Source organism: Microtus oregoni, unplaced genomic scaffold (assembly GCF_018167655.1).
Source record: "Microtus oregoni isolate MIOR12 unplaced genomic scaffold, Mior012 000002F_ref0000024, whole genome shotgun sequence".
NCBI classification, from domain to species: Eukaryota; Metazoa; Chordata; class Mammalia; order Rodentia; family Cricetidae; genus Microtus; species Microtus oregoni.
In genome coordinates, this window is record NW_024543061.1 from 13,863,492 (window position 1) to 13,887,039 (window position 23,548).

The 23,548-nt window shown below is 45.9% G+C and overlaps 1 long non-coding RNA gene across 5 annotated transcripts in view; it reads left to right on the forward strand.

Annotated features, from left to right (window-relative positions):
- Positions 1-20,877, forward strand: part of LOC121434842 — a 64,262-nt gene extending 43,385 nt beyond the window's left edge. For 4 of the 5 annotated variants that reach the window (XR_005972521.1, XR_005972523.1, XR_005972520.1 and 1 more), the window contains exons 5-6: positions 9,797-10,024; positions 12,343-12,802. This is a non-coding gene — a long non-coding RNA (uncharacterized LOC121434842). Of the gene's footprint in view, positions 1-9,796; positions 10,025-12,342; positions 12,803-20,757 lie in introns of those variants that run through there. The other variant, XR_005972524.1, reaches the window with a different exon arrangement.
- Positions 20,878-23,548: the final 2,671 nt, after the last annotated feature.

Sequence of the window (23,548 nt, forward strand, 5' to 3'; positions counted from 1 at the left end):
CATAGGAAGGCCCTGGTGAGCAGGATGCTTTTGATTCACATGCATGGAGACTTGAGTTCAGTCCTTGGAACTCACAGTGGGAAGAGAGAACCCACTCCCTAAAGTCTTCCTCTGATCTCTACGCATGTGCTGTGCACACACACCAGCACTCCTTCACACACATCACACGTATGTGGATACATGTACACACAGACAAAAGTCAAAAATATTTTAAGGGAATCTCAGAAAATGGCTCAATGGCTAAAGCACTTGCTCCACTCATCGAAAAGCTGGGTGTGCTAGCCAGTCTAGCAATTGGTGAGTCCCAGGGCCAGTGAAAGACCTTAAGGTAGATGTTGACAAAGGAAGTTACCCTGTGTTGAATTCCGGTCATATACACATGAACCAGTACACACATGAACATGTACACATATCAAGCATACACACTAATCAGTCAAGCAAAATGGACAATGATAGACTTGCTAATCTTCCTAAATGATGCTGGGATTGCAGACATTTGCCACTATGCCTGGACTATGTTTTGAATATACTTAAAATATTAGAAGCAGGGCTTGGAGACATAGCTCAGCAGTTAAGAGCACTTGTTGCTCTTGCAGGGAATTCAGGTTTGATTCCCAGAACTCACATGGTGGCTCCCAACTCCAGTTCTAGGTATCTGACACCTTCTTCTGACCTCTGTGGGCACTGCACATACAAGATACACATACATACATGCAGGCAAAACATGCAAACATGAAAAAGGAATAAATTTTTTTAAAAAAATGCTAGAAGCAAAAACCATTGTATCTCTTGTGTTCATTACTAGAAAAAGGAAGAAGTCTCCTTCCCTCATCCTAACACTACCTGGGGGACGTAGGCTTACTAACCTTAGGAGAGAAAAAACACTTATTGCTAATTGCTGTTAGGAAGTACGTTAGCTCAGGGCTCAGTGGTAGAATGCTTGCCTGTCATGGACAAGACCCTTGCATGAAAGAAAAAAAAAGAGAAAGGGAGACAGGAGAGAGAGGGAACAATTGCTAATGTTAATTAGAACCATCATGCCCAAACTGGACATCTGAGTGCTGGAGGAGAAGGAGACCCCAGCCGAGAGGTTTTGCCGAGTGTTTTCCTGTCTGTGCAAGCCCCAAGTAGAATGCAGAATGAAATGTGTTTTACCAATGTATGGACAGAACTAGAATCTGTGCAGATGCTGTTGTGATTCACTCAGGAGAGATTCTAACATCAGCAAGGTTGTCCTGGAGTTTGTGGCCATCCCCCTTCCTCAGCCTCCAACTACCAGTCTTTTTCTTTTCTTCATGTACTTTCTTGTTCAGATGTTATCCTGTAGGAGCTGGGCGGCATGGAGGTCCTGGTCAGCCTGAGCTACAGTGATCAGACCTTGTCAGAAAAAAAGAAAAAGGAAGAAAGAAAGAAAAAAGAAAGAAAGAAAGAAGCCAGAAAGACAGAAAGAGAGAGAGAGGACATGAAGGAGCGAGAGCTTCTTTCTTCTCTCCCTACCTTTAAAGTCTCCCCAAAAAGAGAAAACTCCATCTTTTACAGTTGTTTTAAAAATTGCAGTTGGTTTTGATCTTTTGTGTGTTTGGAGGGAGGGGAACACTTGGGGGAGGAGACATTTTTGAGAGTCAGTTCTCTCTACTGTGTGGGTCCAAGGAATCAGGCCTTCAGGCTCTGTGACAAGTGCGGGACTGGTTGAGTCACCACACTGTCCCTATCTGATCTTTTAAAACAATGGGGTAAGGCTGGGTGTGGTGGCCCATGTCTTTAACCCCAGCACTCGGGAGGCAGAGTCAGGCAGATGGCTAAGAGTTTGAAGCCAGCCTGGTCTGCATAGAGAGTTGCAGGCCAGCCAGAGCTACATAGTGAGACTGTCTCAGTAAATAAATAAATAAAATCTTTTTAAAGGGCGTGTGTGTGAAAGGTATTTCTGAGCTAAGATGCCTGAGACTGACCTCTGACCTCTGGCCTCCATCCACACCACCTCACATGTGCACCTGCAAACACGTCTACACATAAATATGCAGTTTAAAAATCAAAGGTGAAACATGCACTATTACTCAGTTTTAAAGTGCCTAAATTTAGTCAGAGTTTTAGGAGGTCCACCTCCTTGTACTTCCAGAATCAATTATTCTCTGAATTTAACAATTCTACCATTCTTTTTTTTTTCCCCAGAATTTTACTTTTCCTGTGCTTTGCTTTGTTTTCTTTTTGTTTTGTTTTTTCTTGTTTTGGGGATTCGTTTTGTTTTGAGACAGATTTTCAAGTAGCACAGGCTGACCTTGAATTTGTTATATAGCTTGTTATATAGCTTTAATTTCTGATCTTCCTGCCTCTGTCTCCCAAATACTAGGATTATGGACGTGTACTATCACAGTGGGATGAGTTCTTGCATATTATATAAGTGAAATTACTAGGTGAAAGATTTCGAGTGATCCTGGCCACGGTGGGTAGGAAACAATACGCCATGCAGACAGCCAGTGAGTGTGAAGTTTTATTAAAGGGGCATGTAGGGGGAGAAAGGGGGGGGGAGAACAGACCAGTTTACCTCAAGATTGGGAGTGGGCAGAACTTGTCTCTTAAAGGGACAGGAGGGAAGGCCAGCAAAATTATAACGCTAGGTCTGTATTTTTTTTGTGATTTAACATTCAATTGATTTTTGTGTTTTTTCTTTGGTTTTATGCATACATTCTTGTGTGTGTGTGTGTGTGTGTGTGTGTTGTTATGTGTATGTGCATACAGTATGTCTTCCTCAACCTTCTTTTTGGAGATAGGCTGCCTCACTGTTCCTGGGACCTACAGAGTTTGAGGCCAGCCCAGTGTACCTAAGTGAGTTCTAGAGCAGCCAAGGCTACACAGTGAGGCCCTGACTCAAAGAAGAGGAGGAGGAGAAGGAAGAGGAAGAATTTTTAAAAGATAGAGGCACTGTTTAGGAATGCCCAGTTTAATGGGTCCATTGTCAGCCACGAGTAAAGCAGCTGGAATGCCTGCAGAGATGCCAGCTCCTCCCTAAATCGGCAGACAAAGGGGGAAGCAGAAATACCACAGGAGCCCCATGCAAATGCCACCCTAACAATACAGGTTCCAGCCTCCAGGCTGAGGAACTTGATTCAGATGAGGGATCTAAGGGAGACAGACTGAGGGACCAGCAATGGTCACAAATGTGTTCTTAGGGGTTGTAACCACAACATCTCGAAAACTGAGGGACGTGTGTGATATAGCCCCAGATAGGAGAAAACAGATTTTGTGAGGAGCTGATTTAAAAGTGTGCCCTGGACTGGTGAGATTGCTTTGTGAGTTTGTGATGCCAAGCCTAAAGACTTGAGTTCAGTTCCTTGGACACACATGGTAGAAGAAAATTGTCCTCTGACCTTCACACATACATACAAATAGACAAATGTAAATAAAGTAAGAATTGTGCTCTAGCCATGAGTGTAATTCTAGCACGTGGGAGGCCGAGGCAGGTGGATTATACGTCTGTTCCCCTTTGCACCTGTCTGTAAGAGCACGCCAGTGTTTGGGTTGTCTAATAGGAGTCACATTACATCAGATAGATATATATTTAATACTATAGCTTATGTGAACAAGAGAGAAATATGAATTTGATTACCAAGAAATCATTTCAATACAGAACATGACAAAGCAGGGAGAAACAAAACATCTTAAAGCCTCTCATGCCAGCCGCTGTCCAATGTGTTTACCAGGGAAGTGTTTCCACGTCCTTTCCATTAGGGCATCTCCCAAGTGCTGCTTTCCCAGACCTTTCCCCGTCACTAAGGGAAGTCTGTCGTGAAGATAGAGTGCTAAATGTTAGATGATGCTCTCTCTCTATTACACACACAATAATGAAATATGTAAATAAATAAGCCTATTGTTATAAATAATATGCAGATTAAGGTACATATTGGTAAAGTTGCTGAATGCCAGAGATAGAGAAATGTATTATATCCATGTAAACGGAATAAATCATATATGAGGGAATAAATCTTGCCTGGCGTGGTGGTGCATGCCTTTAGTCCCAGCACACATGAGTTTGAGGCCAGCCTGATCTACAAAGTGAATTACAAAACGGCCAGGGCTACAAAGTGAAACCCTGTCTACCAACAAACAAACCAACAAAAACAAACAAAACCTCACTTAGTCTTTGATTTAACCAACTGCAATATTCAAAGAAACAATGTGTGGTAGTTTGAATGTAATTGGCCCCATGATCTCATAGAGAGTGGCACTATTAGGAGGTGTGGTTTGTTGGAGTGGTTATGGCCTTGGAGGAAGTATGCATTGCTGGGGCAGGTTTTGAGGTTTTCTATACTCAGGATACTGCCCAGAGTCTTGATTTACTTCCTGTTGCCTGCAAGATGTAGGACTCTCATCTATTCCTCCAGCACCATGTCTGCCTGCATAAATAACATCATGTTCCCTGACATGATGGCAATGGGCTGAACTTCGGAAACTGTAAGCAAGCACCCTTAATTAAATGTTTTCCTTTTAAGAGTTTCCGTGGTCATGGTGTCTTTTAACAGCAATAGAAACTAAGGTGGAAAAAAAACAAACCAATCATTTTTGAGCCAACTTATTCTTTAACTATAAAGACAGCCTGGTGTGATGACACACACCTTTAATACCAGCACTGGGTAGACAGAGGCAGGCAGATCTCCATGAATCCAAGGCCACCCTGGTCTACACAGCTAGCTCTAGGACAACCAGCACTCTATAGTGACATCCTGCCTTAAAAATAAGTACATAAATAAAGACACTTTAAAGACTTCACCAGTATGGAAAAGACGATTTGACAAGGAAAGACCACCAGTAAACCGATGACTCCAAGAATAGGAATAAGCATGTCATGGAGAAGACCAGTAATGAACACCAGGTTTAGACACAGAGCCCAGCGGACACTATGGGGATTGTGGTATGAGAATCGAAAGTGAACACTGTTAGCCTTTCCTGTATGAAAATGGCATGGCCAGCACAATCAGGAGAGGCAGGAGAAGAAGAGAGGGCTGAGAGTATGATAGCTCGCGTCCTTGGCTAGAACTCAGCAGATATTGTCTAATATTGAAATGCATTGGTTTTATTTTGGTTGGGTTGGGTTGGTTTTTGTTCAGTTTTGTTATTCTTTGGACTTTGGAAACAGGGTCTCTTGTAGCTCCATTGATCTCCAACTCTCTGTACAAGAAGGATGACCTTGAACTCTGGATCCTCTTGCTTCACCCTCCCCAGCGCTGGGGTACAGGCACGGTCCGCAACATCTAGCAGGAAGGTTCATTCTTGTTCAGGAAATAGGCTCTCAAGTTCAAAAGTTACTGCTGCTGCTGCTGTTTCTCTTCCTCCTCCTCCTTCTTCCTCCTCCTCTCTCTGCCTTCTTCCTCCTCCTCCTTCTTCCTCTTCCTCCTCTTTTCCCTTCCTTCTTCCTCTTCCTCCTCCTCTTTCCTCCTCCTCCTCTTCTTGGTGTGTATGGGTTCTTTCTGCATGTATATCTACACCACTTGGGTGCCTGGTATTCTTGGAAACCAGAAGAGGCATCAGATCTCCTGGAACTGGAATTACAAATGGTTGTGAGGCCTCATGTTGGTGCTGGGACTCGAACACAAGTCTTCAGTAAGAACAGCCAGAGCTCTTAACCACTGGGCCATCTGTCTGGGCCCCAGCTTTTGTTTTCCTTGTTTAGTGCCATTTTGCTTTGTTTTGCTTTTATGCTGGTTTCATCGTGTTGCTCAGACTGACTTCAAACTCTGTTCTAAACCCTAATACAACAGGGGGAGAAGACCAAAGACTGTTTTAACGTGATACAAAGGACAGCTAGAACTGTTACTTGCTTCAATACTTTGAGACATCAAGCCATTAATTCATGAGAAAAGCATTCTGTTGTTTAGACTGTGAACCCATCCTAGACCAAGTATCCTGAAGGTAGCCACTCCCTCGGTCAAACCTCTCAGTTCAAAAGAAGGAGCAGAAGCAGGCTTGAATTTCCTGACCTTTGGTCAGGGTGAAGTGGATCTACCTGTCTGGGCCATCTTAATGGCCCAAACACCTACTAACTGCACCCTAGGTCAGGGTGTATAGCCACACTTGTCAACAACTTTGAATAAGCGTAAACTCTCTGACCTTCAGACAAGTTGGAAATAGGCTCACATTTTGGGGTCTTCATACAAAACAAACTGGATAGTTATAGCTTGCAGTTTCCCTTGTTACCAAATTCAGAAAGAAAAAAACTTACATAAGAGATGTAAAGTTTATAAGGTTGAAAAACTTAAGAGCTTAAGTTGTTTATCTAAAAAGATGTTTTAAGGTCTAAAAAGATATTTTAGGATGGTAATACATACTTATGATAGAAAGTAGTTTAGGTATAAAACTTTGGACTCACTAAGATAATATAGTACTTTCTCCAAATTTGCCAAAATACATATGGGCTAAACATTGTGAAAGTAATTCTTACCTAATAATTGTCCTTACTGTATTAAAATTAAACCTTTCTTTTTCAGTTAGACAATAGGGGAAACTTCGTGGGATATTTGCACACTGTGTGAAGATGTGTTGCTATGATTGCTGTAATAAAAAGCAGAACATCCAGTAACTAGGTAAGAAGTATAGGCAGGACTTCCAGGCAGAGAGAAAACTCTGGAAAGAAGAAAGATGGAGTCACCAGTCAGACACAGAGGAAGTAGGACATGCAGGAGGAGAGGTTACAGCCATGAGCCATGTAGCAGAAAGTAGATTAAAATAAATGTGTTAATTTAAGTTATAGTTGGAAACAAGCATAAGCTATATGACTTAGGCTTCCTAATTAATAATAAGTCTCTGTGTCATACTTTTCAGGCTAGTGGTTCTGATGAAAAAGTACTACTACAGTGTCCTGTGGTTACTTTGGGACATGGTAATAAAAATGGACTTCCTGGGCAAACCCATAATAGAGAAGGGAAACTCCTTCCTCACTTTTGCTCTTTTCTATCTGCCTGGAATGCAGATATGACAGCAGTATCTTGGGAAACCACCTGGAGCCTCAGGAATCCTCTCACCTCCACATACACATTATGGCACACCCCCATCAGTAGACGTAAAAAACACCAGTGCCCAAAAAGAACATTTTAGCTTCTTCTCTTTTAGATGTGGCTCACCATAATCTTGACCGTTTCAGTACTCAGAAGGCGTATTAGCTACTTTTCTGTTGCAGCGATAAACCATGACCAAGGCACCCTAAAGGAGAAAGGGTTTATTTGGTCTTATGGTTCCAGAGAGTTGGAGTCCATGATGGTGGCAAGGACGTGTTTCAGGAGCAGCAGCTGAGGGTTCACATCTTTAAGCACAAGCAGAAAGAACTCCGCCAGGCTCTAGTCTTTTAGCTCTGGAAGCCCACCTCCGGCTACACACATCCTCCAACAAGGCCACACCTCCTAAGCCTCCCGCTCTCCCAAAGAGCATCTCAACCAAGGACCAAGTGTTCAAAGGCTAAGGTCAGGGGGAAAGTTCTCATTTGAACCATCGCAATTGTCTTTGCTGTTGTGGGGTAACTCCTAAATCCTGAGACTTCTAGCTTAGCTGGAGGCAGGTCAGAAGGGCAGAAAATGAAGGAGATGAGAGAAGGAAATGAGAGGGACAGAAAAGGCCCTTCACCCAAGGACCTGGTTAGCTTTTTCTTCTGACGGGATCAGGAAACTTGACACACCACTGAAATAGCCAGCTGCCCACAGATGCAGGAGCATTCTAAAAGAACTGGGGCCCATGAGATGGCTCTACAAGGAAAGGCGTTTGCTGTCAGATCTAATGATTGAGTTGTTCCTGGGCCCCACAGGTGGAGAGATCCGAGACAATAAATACACTGGGTTTGAGAATGATCCCTGACCACTAAGTCGGGTAATACCCCTGTAAACTCACCTTACCACTTTGTTTACAAAAGCGGGTTCCATAATCTTTAATTACACCTCTGAGCATGGAACCCAGAAACCACAGGACGATAGTCCAAGTCACTGTAAGAACTACGGGCGAGCTGTCCTCTGGGGAACCCATGCCCATACTCGGGTATGTCTTCCCTTTTCTGAGTCTCTTTCTATTAATGTCACACTTAAAATATACATTGTTATCTCTTAATAAATTCCAATTCTACTTTAAACGGGCTTGTTCTGAAATTCTTTTCAACAACCAAGTCAAAAAGCCTGCTCTTACCTGAGTGGAGTCTCTCCCTAAAGGGGAGACCTCCCTGGGGCTATGCTGGCAGCAGTGTGGCGCTGTATCTCTGCCCGTCACGGGGGACAGTCTTACTCTCCGATGACCTTGGAAGAGTATCAGCAGTTTATGACAGCACTTTACCACAGGTCCCCTGAAACACTCACTTCTATGTCCTTTTCACTTTGGTCTGGTTTTATATTCTAATTACTATTATCTTTATCTTATTGGGTGTATAAAGTTCATTTAAATTTATCTATGGGGAATGTAGAATGTAAATTAAAAATAAAAAACAGTTTGCAACCCAAGTATGGTGGCACACCTCTGTGACTCCAGCACTTGGGAGACCAAAGCAGGAGGTTCTCACATTTAAGATCAGCCTGGCTACAGTAGGGAGATCTAGTGACAGCCCTCACCCTGATTAAGTCAATTTGCAATGGAAAGCGTAGACCATTATAACTGTGAATCCAAGCGGGTCTGGGTATGTAGCTCATTGGGAGAGAGCCTGTCTAGTGTGCACATAGTCCTAGGCTCAGTTGGAGGGAAATATCAAACAGGAAAACGGCATCATTAATATTTCCTGGGACTGGAGATGTATCTCGGTTAGTGGAGTGCTTTCCTAGTGTGCATGAGGTCCTAGGTTTGATACCTAGTATCGAATAAAGCCAGGGGTGGTATATGGGCCACAAGAAAACAAAGGGGAGGGGGGTCAGATGGTGGTGGCGCAGGCCTTTAATGCCAGCACTGGGAAGCAGAGGCAGGCAGATCTCTGTGAGTTTGAGGCCAACCTGGTCTACAAGAGCTAGTTCCAGAGAAGCCCTGTCTCAGAAAAAAAAAAAAAAGCAAATAAGAAAGGAAGGGAAAGGGGAATAAAGAAAAAATAAAATCATAAATTGAAACTTGACAAGGCATGGAATACATCTAAAGAGTAGAAATTCAGGGCCCGTCCCTCAGGGACTGCCTAGACAGGTACCTCAGTTTGGAAGTTTTTCAAAATCTTCCTGATGACATAATCCAGGCCATGATACAACCCGCACCCACACATTCAAAGGAAACCCGGTTTGGGTAACTGGGTGTGATGGATACTGGAAGGAGGGTGGGGTCAGGGCCGGGGAGAAGAAAGAGGATGAGTAACAACCTGAGGTGATAAGGAATCACAAGGAGTATTCAGAAACCCACGGAACTAACATTCTTTCTGCTTCATCCACCAGAGGACAACTCTGGGGTGCTCAACTGAAAAGGAGGGATACACTGGGAAGGCGGGGCTTGACGGTGTAGCTCAACAGGTAGAGGAGCTTGCTTAGAATGCACAAAACCAAAGCTGTGGGTTTAATCCCCAGTACCCCGTAAACTGGGAATGATGGCGCTCAAGGTCTAGCCTGGGGTACATGAGACCCTATTGTCCTTGGTATCTGCGGGGCAGTTTGCTTCCATTTTTGCTGGATTTTCATTTGTCCGGTGTTTGGGAGGGCTGTGCGTGTACCGCAGCAGACCTGTGGAGGTTGGTTCTCCTTTCGTACCAGGGGCTGAGCTCAGGTCATCACGCTAGGCAGCAAGCACCTTTACCACTGAGCCACCTTACCAGTCTCTGTGGAAAGTGGGTGGTATACACTGACTCTGGTTTTGTTCTGTTTTTCAGTGCTGGGAATCGATTTCACGGCTTTGCACACGCTGAGCAAGATCTCTACTCTTGAGTCCCAGCCGCTGGCTCTTAACTGAAAGTGAGGACCACCGTTCTCAGACGTCCCCGCACCTTCCAGCCATCCCAATGGATTGCCTTCCTTTTCCTCGTCTCGAGGATTGTGTGTCATTTGTCTGGTTTCTATGTGCTTGCTGCTAATTCAGCCCTGCCCCTCCAGCTCCCCAGGTAGTGTAAATCTCTCGATAAGCTCAAATACAGCAGGCATCCCATCAACTGCTGCGATTTGAAGGAATCTCTCCCAGAGCCTTTGACCCACTCCCGTCTCTGCGGTTGCTTTCTTGGCCTTGGGATCTTATTTGGCCACCTTCTGGGGACTGTCTACCGGCATAGTTAAGAGAGGGACACTCACTGGACTCTCCGTTTGTACACGTAGGGCACATGAGCTGGGCGCTTCACTGGAGAGTCCTTGGGAAGCCTCTGGTATTAACAGCTGTAGGAACTTTTCTCCCTCCTGGCTTGTCCAAATTTCCTGGAAAAGCTTCCCCTAGTTTCCTGTCGAGAGGGAATGAGTCTGAATGCTACCCTCGCTGAGTAGAGGAAGAGAGCTATGACCTCAGCATCTTTATGTGGGGTGTGAGGTCAACGATCTACTTAAACTTCCAGCTTCCACGAAGGTCCCAGGGCACCGATCTGTGAGGCATGTTCCCCGCCCAGAAACCCTGTTCATTCTGTAAAATTTCCCTGAAGAAGCCTAGTCCCTTTTTCTGAGTGGAAAAGGGACAACTTGTCCACTCCCGAAGGACAGCGAGGAACCGGGTGGTGATGTTTTAGCCGCTTCTAACAGACTTTAACTCGGCCTTCCTCCCTTTAGGTGAAGCTCTAACCATGAGTCAGCCGTTCCCTGGCACCTCTGGATCCCAGGCCTCTCAGGGGTCCTTGGTGCAAATGAGTTGCTTCTCGATTTTCTCACAGCAGACAGGATTTGGTCTTCTCATGTCTTCTAATTCAGTTGCCACTGACAGAGGACTTGCATCAGTGTTGGAACTGAACCCAGGTCTGGTGCTGCTAAACATAGGATCTGCCCCTGAGGGACACCCAGACAGTCACCAGTGTTTTTTCAGTTATGTCTCCTCCAAGGTTGTCATTGTTCTAGGTTGTTTACATTTTTCAATTTCCTCTGCTTTTCATTATAGTGAACTTCAGAAGGGAAATGTTTATTTCTGCTGTGGGTTTTGTTACTGAGGTTTACATTTTGTGTAGAGAAATACTTTTGAGTCTGGGATATAGTTCAATTGGTAGAGTACTTATCTAGCATGAAGCCTTGGGGTTTGATCCCCAGAAACACATATGCCAGAGATGGTGACATATGTCTGTAATCTCAGCACTTGGGAGGTGAAGGAAGGAGGGTCATAAGTTCAAGACCACCCCCTACATAGAGCATTTGAGGCCAGCATAGGCTACATGACTTTCTATCTCAAGAGGAAAGAATGAAGGGGGGGGGATGGCTAGAGAGATGGTCCAGGGGTTAAGAATACTTGGTTTGGGCTGGTGGTGGTGGTGCATGCCTTTAATCCCAGCACTTGGGAGGCAGAGGCAGGTGGATTGCTGTGAGTTTGAGGCCAGCCTAGGCTACAGAGCGAGTTCCATGACAGGCTCCAAAGCTATACAGAGAAACCCTGTCTTGAAAAATAATTAAAAAAAAAAAAAACACCTGATCTGTTATTTTTCTAGAGGCCTCAGGTTGGATTCCCAGCACTCATATGGTGGCTCACAAGTGTCTATAACCCCAGTTCCAGAAGATCCAACACCTTCGTCTGGCTTCTGCCAGCACCAGGCTTGAAAGTGGAATGCAAACATACATAGAGAGTACATAAAAGTATTTTTTAAATAATTTATTTAACTTTATGTGCATTGCTGTGAAGGTATCAGATCCCCTGGAACTGAAGTTACAGACAGTTGTGAGCTACCATGTGGGTGCTAGAAATTGAACCCAGGTCCTCTGGAAGAACAGTCAGTGCTCTTAACCACTGAGCCATCTCTCCAGCCCCACATAAAAAGTACTTTTAAATATTTAGAAATATGAAGAATATAAATTTTTAAAATGTTATTTATTTATTTTATGTGTGCACGTCATTTGCATGGAGGTGCCGTTGGAGACCAGAAGGTTTCAGATTCCCTGAGCAAGGAGACGCAGGCAGTTGTGAGCATGAGCTGTGGGTTCTGGGACTGAATCTGTGTCCTCTGAGAGCAGCAACTCAAGAGTCTTAACCACTGAACAAGCTCTCCAGCCTGAAGAATGTGTCTTAAATTTCTTTTTCACTACAAAGAATTATAAATAAAGAACCCAAGATATATGTGAAAAGGTCCAGAAAAGGTGCCCCCTGCATGGGAGAGCTAGAATGGATGCCATTTGGGACCTGAGAAAGACGAGTCTGTTTGAGAGTCTAGTCTAGGTGACTCCTGGGAACTTCTAGCTGCTTGACAGATGAAGGTTGCACCCGAATGTCCAGATTTCTTGGTTCAGCTCTTTTCTGTCTCCACAGGCTCAGCAATCACATCTATTGGAACATCCCCAAACCCTCTAGACGTGCCTGACTTCCTGGTGATCCTCAGTTCACTTCCGGAGGGAGAGTTTTACTCTGCTCACTAACGAGAGTGGGTTCCAAAGCTCCATGATCCAGGCTGACCTCCTCCATCTTCTGCCTCTGAGGTTTGAAATTAGGGGCCATTTTAAATTCTTATCTCTCCATTGGCACAGGGACTCGGTTAGTCACCGTGACTTAGTCATGTAAACCTGACACATAGGTCAGGTAGAACAGAGCCCCACCTGGGACTGGCATTAGGACAGAAGTCGGATATGGACATCAAACATAGTCTATGGTGGCTGTTTAGATGGCTCAGTGGGTAAAGGGATTTCCTATAAGCCTGGAAACCTGAGTTCCATCCTGAGAACCCACGAAAAGGTAGAAAGAGGGGCTGGAGAGATGATGGGTCAGTGGTTAAGAGCACTAGATACTATTGCAGAGGACCTGGGTTCGATTTCCAGCACCCATATGGCAGATCACATCCATCTGAAACTCCATCCGGAGGGGTTCTGATGTTCTCTTCTTTATTTTAATAAAATAAATACATATTTTTTAAAATGAAAAGTTTTTAAGTGCTCTTTGAAGTCAGACATCATGGTGCCTCTTATCTTTAACCCTAGCACTCAAGAAGCAGAGGCAGGTGGATCTCTTTGAGTATGAGGCCAGTCTGATCTGTATAGCCAGTTCCAGGTCAGCCTGGGCAACAAAGTAAAACACTATCTCAGAAAAAAAGTCTATGAAAATCTTGCTGATTATATATTTGGTAGTTAGCTAATATCTAGAATATAAAAAAAGAACTCAAGAAAATAAATGCACACATAAAATCAACCCAATCAACAAATAGTCTAATGAAATGAGCAGACAATTGTTAAAAGATGGAGTATAAGGGTCAGTGTTACCCACCTAGCCACACTACAGCTTCCCTGCCAAGGTTTTTTGCTTTGTTTTGTTCTTTGGTTTTCTGTCTTTTGTTTTGTTTTGTTGTTTCACTTTTAAATTTTGTTTTTGGGGAGGGGAGATTGCAAGGCAGAGGGTAGAAGTGAAGTTGTGGGGGGACAGGGAGATGAGAGGGATCAGGATACATGATGTAAAATCCTCAAAGAATCAATAAAAAAGTTTTTTTTGAAAAAAAAAGTACAAATGGTCAATGAATATTTGAAAAAAATGTTCAACTTCAATAGACATCTGAGAAATGTAAATGAAAAGTACATGAATATTTCCTCTCCTTCGTCAGAACAGTGGCGACCAAGAAAATGCTGATTGCTGCCCCGAGGACCCAGATTTGATTCCTAGTACCCACAGCATGGCATTTGATTCCCAACCGCCCGTACCTTCAGATCTAATGCCCTCTCTGATGCCCTCAGGCACCAGACGTGCAAGTAGTGCACTTATATACATGCAAGTTAAATGTCCATACACATAACTACTTTTTAAAAAACTGTCTAGAACAGGAGATGAGAAAGGGAGGATCATGGGTATGGAAGGCAATATGTTCAACATGTGTGCTCATGGATATGCTCATGCATATACTTACATGACAATGGCCTTGTAATCCAGTTAATAAAATAAACCCTGCATACACAAATTAGGGACGTGGTGTGGAGCCCAAGGGATGAACAGGACAGGATGGGGAAGTGCTCATTGTGCCGGAAGTCATTTTTAAGCTTTAATTTTATTTTTAATTTTACTTGTGTGTCTGTGTGTGGTTGTGTGCATGAAAGTGTGGGTGCTCACAGAGATCAGAAGAGAGCATTGGATCCCCTGGAGCTGGAGTCATAGGTAGCTGTGAATTACCTGATGTGGGTGCTGGAATAAATCCTGGGTTCTCTGGGAGAACAGTGTTCTAGTTTGCTATTCTATTGTTGTGATAAATAGTGATCAAAACAGCTTGGGAAAGAAAGGGTTGGTTTGGCTTACAGGTTATAATCCACCATCGAGGGAAACTGAGGCAGGAACTAGAACAGAGACCACGGGACAGCAATGTTTGCTAGCTGACTCAGACACCTTTCTTATATAGCCAAGGTCGAGCAGTAGGCTGGGCTTTACTACCTCAGTTCTCTGAGGATGGTCTTGAACTCCTGATTCTCTGCTTCTGCCTCCCAAATCTGTTTTTCTCTCTGGGTCTTAACATGCCACCACATTTTACCCAGTCACCCAGCTGCTGCCCTGGGGAGGAATCTCTGGTTCCCCTCTTCCTTATGACATCCATATTCTATTGCTTTTGCCCTTTGTTGTCTCTAAATTGAGTCTTTCGTCATGTGCAATTTTCCTCTGTTTCCACCCTTTGGCCAGAGTCTGCCCAGGCTTTCTTTGTTGAGTCCACATTCCTCAATCTTAGCTGTGTTCACAGGTCTCCATCACCATAGCTTCCCATTCACTTCCCTAAATGTTATGGAGCATGTGCACACACACACACACACACACCTTTCTTTAGGACAAAAAAACTGGACTAAAATGACAACATAATAGGCGGTATTCTGCCGGGCGGTGGTGGCGCACGCCTTTAATCCCAGCATTCGGGAGGCAGAGGCAGGCGGATCTCTGTGAGTTCGAGACCAGCCTGGTCTACAGAGCTAGTTCCAGGACAGGCTACAAAGCCACAGAGAAACCCTGTCTCGAAAAACCAAAAAAAAAAAAAAAAAGGTGGTATTCTACTCTCTACTTTAAAAATCTATTTTCCTGTTTTCTTGGCTGAGCATGAATCATGCCGTCATTACACCAAGAGCATGAACTTTATTGTGTTTTTTATAGAATGGATTTGAGCAGTGAGAGGCTGATGAGCAGGGGGCTATTAGAAAACCTCTGTCAAACCGAACCAGTGGGGAGCCAGTGATCTCACAGAGGCCTTGACAGGATGGAGAGACGGAAAGTTCCACAGGGACACGTCACAGTTAAACCAGACCTGGGCTTGGAGTCCCAGACTCATCAGTTACCCTGTGACCTTAGGAAGATCGATTAGCCCTCTGAATCTCTCTATCTGCTACTTCCTTGTCCTAGGAAACTAATTTAGCCTCCTTTATACATTAATACAGCAGCTTTAGTATTTGCTGAACTGTGAGCCAGGAACTAGTCCATATGCTAGTACTTATGGTGGACTCTAGCAGTCAACTATAGAGACGAATTCTCCATCCTCACAAGGCTTTTATATTTTAGAGTGAGTGGCACAGAAGTGTGTGGTGCTTAATATTATTTTGAAAAACGTGTTAATGTGTGCACATTTTTGTATGCACTTGTGTGTAAGGGGGTAAAGGTCAGCACTGGCATCTTCCTCTGTCACTCTTCACCTTAGTATTTTGAGCCAGGGTCTCTCACTAAAGCTGGGACTCATCAGTTTGCCAGGCTGGGTGGCTAACAGGCTCTTCCTCCTGAGCCCACACCTTTTATGTGGGTGCTGGGGACTGAACTCGGGTCTGTTTTGGGACTTGCTATGTGAGTTCAGGTTGGCCATGAACTCACAGAGATCTGCTTGCCTCTACCTCCTGAGTGATGAGATGAAAAGCATGCCCACGAGCTGGGAGGTGGTGTGCACACACCTTTAGTCCCAGCTCTTGGGAGGCAGAGGCAGGTGATCTTTGAGTTTGATGCCAGTCTGATCTACAAAATGAGTTTCAGGACAGCCAGGGCTATACAGAGAAACCCTGTCTTGAAAAAAACAAAAACAAAACAAAACAAAATCCCACTATACTTATCTATTTATTTTTAACAAAAGCACAATTATACATACTCATAGAATACAATGTGATCTTTCAACACATGCATGTAATGTATAATGACCAAATCAGGATAGTTACACGCTCATTACCCCAAATGTTTATCACTTCTTGTGTCACTAACATTCAAAATCCTTCCTTCTAGATGTTTTGAAATACACAATAAGTTGTTGGCTACAATCACCTAACTGTGCTTAGGGTACACATGTGGTGACTGAGCGCTGTGAAAAACATGCATAGAGGAAAAACCTAGGGTCTGGCATGTTGGAAAACCTGATGTCTAAATTACAGTGGTCCATGGAGGCCTCACTGAGATGGGAATGTCTACGTGGAGACCAGAAGGAAATAAAAAGCATGCTTTGCTAAGAGTAGGGGCAGAACATTCCAGGACAAGAGGGCAACAGAGGTTAAAAAATGGCAAAAAGGTCAGGGTAGCAGAAGACAAGTTAGGGAAGAACAGAAGAGACCTGGCCATGGAGGTGACAGCGGGCCGGGTCACTCACATAAGGTCTGGAGGATGTGACCAGGACAAGTGATAAGAAGAGAATGGTTGGGTACATTTTGGAGGTGGAGCTCAAAGGGTTCACTAGTATACTAAGTGCAGATTGTGAGGAAAAGGAATCCTTCAAGGGGCTGGGAATGTAGCTATGTAGGTAGACTGCTTACCTAGCTCATGCAGAGTCCAGGCTTCAGGCCTCTGCAGCTTACAAAACTGGTCGCTCGAGGGTCCACACGTGAATGCCCAGCACTTGGGAAGTGGAGCGAGGGATCAAAAGTTCAAGGCCATGCTCAGATATGAAGAAAGTTTGAGGCCAGCTTGTTACAAGAGACTCTGTTTTGAAAGAGAGAGACTAAGGGTGGAGGCTACATCCAGCCTACGTGAACTTTCATGGTGTTAGCCCTGTTACCGATGGGCTGGATGTCGGCTGCAGAAGCATGAATCCCTTAGTAGTTGCTACCGAGGAACGTATCATCACAGTGAAGTGAAAGACGGCCATTTTAATGGCCGGTGGTTAAACAAAGCAATCTCACCTAGTTCTATGCAGCCAATCATCCCTCTCTCCCAGGCAGCTTTCCCATGACGTCACATAGGAAATCAGGAGGCAAAACGGCAGCGGGACAAGGCGTTGAACAGAGCCAGTCAGGAAACCATGGGTGGAGTTCCAGGTGAGAAAATGGGGCCTCGGATTCCACAACAAAGCATTAATCTCTAGGGCAGTGGTTTTCAACCTTCCGCATGCTGTGACCCTTAATACAGTTCCTCATGTTGTGGTGACCCCAGCCATAAAATTGTTTTGCTGGTACTTCAAAATGGCAATTTCCCTACTGTTACAAGTCATCGTGTATGTATCTGGTGTGCAGGGTATCTGACACGTGACTCCTGTGAAAGGGTCGATCAACTCCCACAGGGGTCTCAACTCACAGGCTGAGCACTGCTGCTGTAAGGGGCCCGTGTGCCCAGCGAGATGGTAACTCATGGGAGGGGGGCTCTGGAGAGAAGGAGGAAGTATGAAGGGAAACAGTTTAGCGTTGCAACTCCTTTGAAGTTTCCGGTGGTAGCAAGGAAACTCAAGTGGAACTCAGTTCTGTGGGTGTGACCTGTGACCCCTTGGGTTCACCAGTTCCTCACGCCTCTCCACTCTCAAGATTCCCTCTCTGATTCCAGCCCCTCTGACTTCCTGTTCTCCCTTCTTGGTCAGCACCCTCTGCTTCACAGATGGCCTCAATATTTCCCCCAAAACTAAGTCTGAATTTACAAACTAGCCCTAGCAGCTGCTAGCTGCTCTGTAAAGTAAGCAATCCCCCTGTCCCCACTGCCTCACTCACCAGGCTGAAGTAAGCAAGCTCGTCCCTCCTCCCTGTGCCTGCTGACCCGGGTACAGCTCCTATCCTCCACCCAAGACACTTCCCCTTGTTCCTGTCTTGGCTAACTTCCCCCTCTGGGCACTGGGACTTTTAGAGAGAGATCCTCTTCACTGAAGTTACCTTTCACACCCAGTGCAGAACACAGGGACAGACAAGGGAGGGTTCAGCCTAGATCCCCTCCCCGGAGGTGACGGCTGTTGTGAGGGTGTGGCCCTGGGGAGTCTCCTTCAGCTCCAGGGCTGCTCTGTTTGCGCTGCTCCTGCTGAGGGACAGTCTTCTTGGAGCAATAGCCTGTAGTTCTGTTGTTTGCAGGCAAGGGACAGACTGCAGATTCTCCCCTGGGGAGCCAGCCCTTGGCGCTGGCCTTGGCCTTCAGGGCAGGGACGTTAACTGAGCCAACTGTGTGGGAAAAGACAATCTAATGGCATGTGGGTCAGAGATTGCAGTGTTCGGGAGCCAGGGTCCTAGCAGCTCCAGGGCCTGTGGGTGCCCTGGCAGAGTCACAGACCTTCTTTTCCCTTTAATCCTGCCAGTGTCGTTGACCACTCAGGGCCCGAGCTCAGAGACCAATTCACAGGGGCACAGAAGGACCCTTGGCTCTGCCCTTGAGGTGTCCATAGAGAAGGTGTGGCATTTTATCCCAGAACTGAGCTCCTTCCAGAGCAGAGAGGCTTCAGGGAGGTAGGGGGTGCATTAAGAACCCTGGGAGGAACTAGCATGTGACCTTGGGCCTCATTAACATCTTAATTTCTCTGAGAAACGAGGCTCATGCCAACTGCCGTGTTTGGTTGTGCCTTGGGCACCTAGTAATTGCTAAAGGGCTTAGAAGTGGAGAGACAATCACGACAATCAGGATCTGGGCCTATGACAGAGTTTAACTCTGGTTGTTTTCTAGTCTTTCTCCAAGAATGCTTAGAGCCTGGGAGTTTGTCCTGCCTTGCTTCGAGCATAAAAGTTAACTATCATATGATGTGGGTGAGCTTTGGGTTTCTGGAAAGATACACAATGCAGGTGACACTGTTGACCTCGGAGAAAAGGACAGCTGAGCAACAGGTGCTGAGGGACACTTGTTTTTCTGTTATATATTTTTAGAAGATTTTTAATTTTTTAAAATTATGTGTCTGTGTGACAGTATGTGCAGGTGCCCTCAGAGGCCAGAAGAGGCCTCCAAACCCCTAACGCTGGAGTTGCAGGCAGTTGTGCGCTGCCTGATGTGGGTGCGGGGAACCAAATGGAGTCCTCCGCAGGGACAGCCCACACTCTTAACTGCTAAGCCTTCTCTGCAGCCTGTCCGGTTTGATTGTGAGACAGGATCTCGTGTGGCCAAGGTTGGCCTTGAACATGCTATGTAGCAGAGGGTGACCCTGATCTAACTTCTGATCATCCTGCCTCCATTGTCCAAGTGCTGGGATCACAGCATGACCTTTTCCATGTAATACCATAGACCTGCAACCTCTAATAACAAATATGAAGGTTCCGGTAGTTCCAGGTAGTTCCAGGGATTGGTTCGAGGTTGGGGTGGAGACAGTTGGGCTTTCTTTCCTTCCTTCCTTCCTTCCTTCCCTTTCTTTTTCCTTGAGACAGGGTTTCTCTGTAGCTTTGGTGCCTGTCCCGGAACTAGCTCTTGTAGACCAGGCTGGCCTAGAACTCACAGAGATCCACCTGCCTTTGCCTCCTGAGTGCTGGGATTAAAGATGTGCGCCACCACTGCCCAGCTCAGTTGGACTTTCTTTTGTTTGTTTATCTTTTGTTTTTTGAAACAGGGTTTCTCTGGATAGCCCTGGCTATCCTGGAACTAGCTCTGTAGATCAGCTGGGCTAACTCTGAGATCTGCCTGCCTCTGCCTCCTGAGTGCTGGGTTATAGGTCACCACCATGCAGCCAGTTGGGCTTTCTTTAGATGCTCTTCCAGTAGCCTCTACCTCACCAAGCCTGAGAAGGGTGGGAGTGGTTTGCACAGGTTGTACTCTCCAGAACAGGGCATGCATATTCAAGTACCCACAGGTCTGGACAGCTAGGGATGCTAGGAGAGGTCAAGAAAGTGAATGGAGGGCCACTCAGAGAAGTGGCTGGGGAAAGGGTAGAGTCCTGGTAGAAGTGGGTAGATAGGAAGACCTGAGCCCAGCCCAATGTTAGAAGGAAGTCGGCATGGCCACTGACTGCTTGGCTGGAGGCTGAAACTGGAACCAGATGTCTCTGTGAATCTCCCAGTGTATCCAGCAGCCATAAACCACATCAGAAGCCTCCCTGACTAATTTTCTGCCTATGTTGTAGCGTTGGCCACTGTTGTTCGAGGCTTTGTTACTGTTGGGTTTGAGGTTTTTGTTGTCGTTGTTGTTGTATCGGGTGTTGAACCCAGGGCCTTGTGCATGCCAAATGAGCACTTTATCACCAAGCTGCATGCCCAGCCATCAGAGTAGCTCTAACAAAACAAAATAAACTTAAAGAGTCACGAGCTAGGGAGGAACCAGTCCCAAAGTTCCCAGCTCAGCCTGAGAGGCATCACCAGCTTTAGGAAGGTTTCCAGCATGGAGACCTCGCTGCCTGGTTCCCTGAGAGCTAGGCAGGTGAGTGACTTGGAGTGACTAAAGAGCCCCTGACTTGTCCGCTCCTCTTTGCTATCTTCTCACCAAGAGCAAGAGGTGCTGGGAGCTCCTGGGAGATCTCTGCCTTCATTTCCAAGGCCTGGCAGTCAGCCCTGCAGCTGATGCAAGGGCTGGACTGGGTGAGCTCAGCCTGTTCCTAGCACTAGCAGCCTCTTGTACTCGAGAGCACATCAACTCACTGTTTCCTTCTAGGTCTCTTCCTCCCTGAAGCAGAACAAGATCGCCCATGGATCTGGAAGCAGGCTCTTCGTGGGCCCTGAACCTTTCCCATCAGCCTCAGAACAGTGCCCCTAGGGGACTCACCCGATGGAAATAGAGGGCCTACGAAACCCTCAGGCTCTGACCCAGTTCCATCCTCAGCATTCTGTCTTCTTACCTGAGACGGTCCAGTTTTTTCTCTTCTTGCCCACCTTATCCTTCGAAAGGATGTAGTTCCCTGCAAGATCCTGTATATTCACCCAGCAAGCTCTCTTTTCAATAAATAAGCAAGTCTGCAATCGTGGAAGTCTATAGCTTACGTCTGGAGGGGTGCTAGGGAAGGAGTACCTAAGAGTAAAACCTGACATCTCCAAGACTCTCCTCTTCTCTGACTTCTGCAGACAGGCTGGAGCTACACAGTGGGGAAAGGTGGGGACTGTGGTCATTTGCAGCCCAAACTTGGGTTTGGAAAGAGCTTCTTTCTCTTGACATCAAGATACAGGTCAGAGAAGGGTCTAGTAGATCAGTAGGTCCTGGCAAGGCTTGAGTTGTGTCTGTCTGTGTTTGCCATGTTGTTTAGATAGTCTCACTACATAGCTCTGGTTGTTATGGAATTCACTGTGTAGACCAGGGTTGTCTTGAACTCTCTGAGGTTTCCCTGCCTCTGATTCTGAAGTGCTGTGATTATAGGCGTGTCACCACACACAGCTTTAAAATGAGGAGGGCTGGGGTACAGCTCAGTGGGACAGGGCTACTTAAGCATGCCCCAGGCCCCAGATCCCATGCCATCTTCTTATCACTGCATGGCAAATAAACAAACCCAACGTAATCTAGACTCTAATTGGGAAATCTCCGCTGCTTGGGAGGACCAGGCAGGAAAACAGCAAATTTAAAACCTAACCTGGGTGATATAACAAGAACTCATCTCAGCTGGGTGGTGGTGGTGTGCACACTTTCAATCCTAGCACTCGGGAGGCAGAAGCAGGTGGATTTCTGTAAATTCGAAGCCAGACTGGTCTACAGTGGGGATTATTCTAGGATAGCCAGGGGTATACAAAGAAACCCTGTCAAAAACAAACAAACAGCCGGGCGGTGGTGGCACATGCCTTTAATCCCAGCACTCGGGAGGCAGAGGCAGGCGGATCTCTGGGAGTTCGAGGCCAGCCTGGTCTACAAGAGCTAGTTCCAGGACAGGAACCAAAAGCTACGGAGAAACCCTGTCTCGAAAATCCAAAAAAAAAAAATTTTTTTTAGTGTGTTAGAATGCCTGTTTAGGGGGCTGGAGAGATAGCTCAGAGGTTAAGAACACTGACTGCTCTTGCAGAGGACTTGGGTTCAATTCCCAACACCCATATGGCAGCTCACAACTGTCTGTAACTTCAAAATTTGATATCCTCACACAGACATACATGCAAGCAAAACACCAATGCACATAAAATAAATAATTTTAAAAAAGAATGCCTGTTTAGTATGTACAAGTCCCTAGAATTGATCTTTAGATCAAGCAAAGAGGGAGGGGGCAAGGGAGAGGTGACTGTGGCGAGGGCTACACAGAAGGTGAATGGGATTCTTCTGTGCATGCTTCTCTCTCCAGTCAGGCTGCATCCGCCACAGTAAAGTCAGCTGCAAGCCTGGGATGGTTAGCTCAGGTTGCAGGGAAACCCAGGGGTTTGTCTAGGCTGTAGCTTTCATGTCCTTCCCAACTTCACACTCCCTGGGCTTCCCTCATCTTCAGGTCCTTGGGGACAGATAAGTATTTATCTGTCATGCGCAGCATTTCTCAAGGACGTGTTCTCTCGGTTGATGACCCTGCATGGAATTTTCTAGTCTGGCCTGTTCACTGGAGGAAAAATGGCTGGAGTTCTTGACAGGGCCATTCAGTATGAAGTCAAAGGAACCCTCTCACTAGACTTAGAGAACCTCCAGCCTCCAGCTGTCTGCATCTATGCTAGCTCATGGATCACTGCCCTAGGAAGCTAGAGTGGAGGGCTCCCCGTACCTACCCACCTCCAGTGCTCACACTCCAGACATGGCCCTGCCATCTTTTCACATTTGAAAGGCAAAGACCTAAAAAATAGGATGGCGGCCTGCCATGCACAGCTGTGCACACTGACATGACTCAAAAGCGTTAACTATTTATTAACTAGTCACGTGGCCCAGCTGGGAGAGTGCTTAACACTTAGGAAGCCCCGTGTTCAGTCCCCAGAGTGGAACGCACTGACACGTCAGTCATCTCAGCACTCAAGAGGCAGAGGCAGAAGAATCAGGAGTTCAAGGTCATCCTTGGCTGCGCAGCAAATTTGAGGCCAACCTGGGCAGCATGAAACCCTGCCTTAAACAAAACAAAACCCCCGAATCTAATAAAATTGTTCTCCTTGAATAAAGAATAAATAGATTTTTATTAGACAATGTTGGCTTGGACTGTCATCTTAAAAGAAGTCCAGATTGTCATCTTAGAGGAACTGGGATGGGCTTCGTTTTTTTCAGCAAACACTTGTCACCGGCAGCATGCAGAGCCCTGACTACAGGGCACTGGCAGGAATGACAGGCTGGTCCTGGGGTGGAAAAGGCTCCTGCTAAGTAGTAGGGGCCAAGGCTAGGAGGAAGTGGGGAAGGCCAGAGCAGGTTGGGTCCCTGGAAAAAGGACATCTGGATACACATCTGTCAGCTAGGCCAGCTCTTCTCCCTTTCACTTTTGGTTTGTTTGGTGGGAGGGGGAGTGTTGTTGCCTCAGCACACAAGTGGAGGTCAGAGGTTAACTTGGCAAAGATGGTTATCTCCTCCC